Source organism: Phaethon lepturus, unplaced genomic scaffold (assembly GCF_000687285.1).
Source record: "Phaethon lepturus isolate BGI_N335 unplaced genomic scaffold, ASM68728v1 scaffold26947, whole genome shotgun sequence".
Classification (NCBI taxonomy): domain Eukaryota; kingdom Metazoa; phylum Chordata; class Aves; order Phaethontiformes; family Phaethontidae; genus Phaethon; species Phaethon lepturus.
In genome coordinates, this window is record NW_010552947.1 from 38,639 (window position 1) to 43,904 (window position 5,266).

Here is a 5,266-nt window from a genome sequence, read left to right on the forward strand (position 1 = left end):
TTCCCAGAAAACTTCCTAACATGCCAGGGAAGCCTCTCACTCCGAAAGCAGGCTGGCAGCAGCAGGGGTTTTTCTCCCCTCCATAGATTGTTCTTTCTCTTGTAAGACCAACATGCTGCAAGAAATACCTCACACTTCTAAAATCCCAACAGATTCCTGGGGAGTTGAAAATAACTGGAAGAAAATGCCTAAGTGGTGTAACATCTAATCAGAGAACAAGCAAAAACGGAAAATTAAGCAGGACTGATTTTTTCAATCTACTGTGTTGAGAGCTGGTACCAAACACCGCTAAAGCACTCAAATGGGATTGCAGATCTGACCTCTTAGCAAACCACCAAGACTATAATCCCCTCTGGAGCCTTTTATTTATATCAACTTTCCAGTAATACAAACATCTGGTAGTCCTCACATAACATTTTCCAGTTGCTACCTTGTGCTAATATTTCTAAAAGCTTATAAAAAACAACTTGAGCTGAAATACAGTTTCTGCCATTATTATCCTGGAAATTAAGCTTTCAAATAATCAATTTAGAGATTACAATGCATGGACAAAACCAGACCGCAAACTACTGGATTCTTTCACCTGCTTGCAACTGCATGACATCAAAATGGTTATGAGAATTATTTTAACCTGCTAAATGTAAAGATCATATGATTGCCAAATAAAAGCACTCTTGGAATCAGCATGCAAATCTGGGGTTTTGGAAAAAGCATGAAAAGAAATCAACCACTTGCTTAACCACTTGCTTCATTCCAACAGAAAGCTCACTCCAGCACTTGCCTTCCAACAGTCAATACCCAGCAGATAATAAGTAGCAATTAGGAGCACTCCAGAAGACTTCTGTTTGCAGCCTATCCCATCACATAACGCTTCTCCAACACTTCTGGTTTTATAGGCAGGAAAAGTCCTTAATTTTCAAAGTTACTTTGTTTAGTCTTTTCTCTGACCTTAGCAGGCATCAACGCGAGAAAGAATCAAGAGAGGAAGGATATGGCAATCAAATTCCAACCAAATTCCACTTCCAAACCACCTATATTTTCCTCAAAAGTCAGCAGCCATGTTTTCTATAAAACATATCACACTGACTTCAATAAGGCGCGATGGCTTTGCTAGCATAATTTTAATAATCTTACTTACATTAACATCAAAAAAATCACATCTTACCATAAATCACACTCTGAAAATAACACAATTACAGCATTCGCCTACACCCGTATTTGAATATCCTAACCATTCAAGCCCAAGATTATCGAATTAATAAGACAAAGAGCAAAGAAAAATTTTGGTAGCTTAGATATTCTTCATTTTCTATGTTTTTAGTCAATAGGAAAAAAGACTGGGCCAGAGGCATTATTATATGTCTATTTATATTAGTGACACGTCGGAAGCAGGGCAGCAAGGTGCATTCTTTTCACTGCTTTCAGCATTAAACGTTGTAACTTCTGTTAAAAGTGAAAAAAATCCCAGAGGAAGTATCTTGGACACAGGGAGCCGACTGGCTGACTCTTACTTTTAATTATACTTTCTAAGCTGTTGTTGGCAAAAGCCATTTATTGAATCTTTAAAAACAGAGGAAAATGTAAAAGTACATGAAAAAAATGAAGGTATCACCTGGGAATTTAATTTCCCTTTTTACACCAAGAAGCCACCTCCATAAATCATGTCCAGCCTCAAAGAAACCAGTTCTTGTTGCTTTTGTTTTCTTCCTGTTACCCCTTCTGTTCCTATAAAAACACCTCAAAAAGTCTTCTTACTATTTTCTCCATCAATAGTAAAACTGAATAAGCTCCTGGGTTATATTATCTACAGAGAAATATCAATTACCTGCTAGTCAAGAACCAACTCTAAATCACACAAGTTATAAATCTTTACTACCAAGTAACACTAGGACTTTAATCACACTTGCAGGTTTGGTAAGGTTGGCACCAACCTAAAGCAAGGATGGTGCAGAACATTTCCAGGATACAGCTGAATATAATCTACTGTAACGCTTGTGCTTGCGCTCCCCGATTAAAATTGTATTACATAAAATTTAAATGACAGTTATTTCACTGTAATCTTACTACAAAGCAGAGGTCTGTCAGGCAGAACACAACACGCGATGGCAATTTTTAAAACTTCTGGACTCAAACACCTACACTGACACGCTGTTCTTCTCTCCGGGAACAAGTACGAACAAAATCACAAGCTAACAGGAGTATGTCTCTGAAAGGCAGTAGTGAAGTACTGTTCTCTGAATTTCATTTACTGCCCACAAGTGCTTCTAAGAAATTAATCAAACTGATACATGTGGTTTTTAAGCACAACTTGTTGAGGTTGCACACTTCTACAAAAAAGCAGCTGAGGAAATGAAAGCACCAGTATAGTGGTGTCATATAAATCCATGTGGAAATTACAAAGGCAGATCTGTAAAGTCAGGATACCCAGCCCACAACAGCCTGCCTTCTATGCATCCGAGGAAGGTTCTGTACGATGTCATCACCACAGCACAATGGATTCCTGGGGGGTGGGATATGAAAACATTCTTTAACCATCAACATAGTTAATCTGTAGGCACGATTCTAGCCATGTTAACTGAAAACTTTTCCATCAATGCAGTCAGCGTCTGTTCTAGCCTCTTTATGCAGCAACACTTGGGAGGCAGCCAGGCAGCTTCTCTGCATTGCTATACAGCAGCTCCAGACGACTCGGTGTACTTGTCTCCACCTGCTCTCCCGTCTCACTGCTATAAGCATGCCTCTGAAATCAGGGCTGCCATCTGAGCTTTTCTTTCAGGCACAAAGGCAAATCCACAATTTTAAATAAAAAATAAAAATTAAGAGGGATTTCTTTTTAAGAGACGATAAGTGAGGCCTCACCAGCTTTAAAATCTAAGCTGAAGAAATACAGTTTAATAATCTTGGGGAGTGCCCCACTAGTAAACCACTGCTATGAGAGGAAAGTTGCTATATACAGTTATGATCTGATTTATGATATGTTGAACAAACTTCTGTAGCGATGAGCAAAGAATGTGGGCAGAACAGTAACTAAAGACACACTTAAAAAAATACACATATTCTTAAATCCGATCAAGGCCCATAAGCAAACTTCTACATCTTGTTTGCCTCCAAGATCAGTAAGTTTTTCTAGACCATCTTCTCTGCCCATGCAATTTTGCTTAAGTAGCCCTTGTCACAGCCCTAGCAGAGATATTCACATGTTATATTTGTTTTGGAAATAGCTGTTCATTGGTAAATATGAGGAATTAGACTTCATGGAAAAGGGGAAAAACCCCAAACAATTACAGATCGCTGTTTAAGTCCCACAAATCGTTCTGTGAACCGCTCAAGTACCATTCCTGCATATTCATAGTTAAAAAGGTGTAATTCTTTAAGTTCTGTTGACATCAGAAGATACAGTTTCCATTTTCAGAATATCGCACAAGTCTTTTCAGATGCTGTATTCACTGGCATGTCTAATGTCACACATAGGAAAGCATTCCAACTGTTCCTCTGTTAACTCAAAGGGTGGCATGTTAACACCAAAGAACAACTTGTGATTCAGACTAACTTAAACTATCAGTCAGCAGTTTAAGTATCCTGGTGTCCAATGATATTCTATATAAGCTTACTTATCATGTGACATGCAATGTTTCTGAGTATGTAATAAATTTAAGTGTTTACAGTTCTAAACCTTCCAGTATATTTTCAGAAACAATATTAATGAACTTAGGAGATTCCTAAATATTTTAAATGCTTAAATATTAGCATATTTTCAAATTAGTATTACAACTTTTTTTTGTATGCGAGTCTCTTAAAGGTGTGCACAAGGGCATCCTTTTTTTCTGGAAAATGATTTCTTTTATCAGAAGTTTGATCCGTCTTTAAAAAAGCATTAAAATTACTGTATATGATTCACAGCCCAAGCATTACATTAGACCCAATTTAAAATGCACAACATACATGCTATATTTCTAGCGACAGCCATTTTTAAAGTCCAGAGTCATACAATATAGCCTATTGAATAAGACCTACAACACAGGCTAAGAAAAGCTGAAGTGAGATTTCAGTATGAAAATTTTAATACTATTTTCTGCAGGCAGTGCATCTAAAGGCACCAGTATCCTATTGGCTTCTACTATATCAATGGCCAAAAAAGTATCTTCCCGTTACCAATTTAGTGTTGGAGTGTTTAAACCCTCCCATGTTCCTGACTTTATAAACTCTACGGCCCTCTAAAAATCCATGGAGTTGTAAGACCAGCTACACCTCACAGAATGCAACAGTGCAACTCCTGCCTGTAGCCAAAGAATTTACTCACAGCATAAAAATGAACTCCCAAGTCTTTTCCGGGCATTCGCTACACAGTCAGTGATTCTGCATCTTTTCTGTCCTAAAAATGTGGAAAAAAAAATAAAACAAAACAAACCACAAATTACATTTCACGTGTGCTACGTATTTTCTTGAATTCTCAGCTATGCACATCAGCAAAGAGGAAGAGACTTCCAGAATCACCCAACTCCTTCCTTCCAAAACACTGCTACAGAGTTCAGTAGAGGAACACTTAACAACGTGAAACCAAGAAAAGAAGTTCTAATATATTTACAGATACAGCTTGTGAAAAACAACAGCTTCTTTGCCTCCTCAAGGATATGAATACTTTAATCTCATGCTAGTTTCCTGTAACATCATCTGAACTCGGGATACATGCGTTATTTAAGAGGTCTCTCAAGTACAAAGTACAAGACAATGCAGTGGCAGCTTATCATCCGAGAATCAAGCAGCAACACTCTCAATAAAGGTGTTTGCCTTTTTTTTAAAAAAACACTAATACATTTTTGTTGTATTTTCTCTCTGTGCTGAGTAGGAAACACCAGCAGTCAGAGGTTGGAGGAATACAGCAAGATCTTACATAATACTCCAATCGTGCAGAAAATCGAGCCAAAGCTGGGAGAGAAGGAATTTTACAAAATGACAGTGGGTATTTCCAAACATGGAACTACGAATGCAATCGATAACACAGCAATAGCTCCCAATCATAGAAGAAATAGGTATCTTGACAGCTTTATGCTCAATTTTGCAGAAATAATGTCCAGGAAGAAAAAAAAGCAGATGATTTCAAGTTTACAGGTCCACAGTGAGCTAGGCAGTGGAATGGCAAGCCCCACGAGTAAAACGCTGAACAGAAAGGTGTGCCAAGAATAAAGCTGGTAAGTCCCTCTTATTGTAAACTGGATTGGTATCTAGAAAAATCACACAGGGCAACAAACTCAGTTCACAGCACACG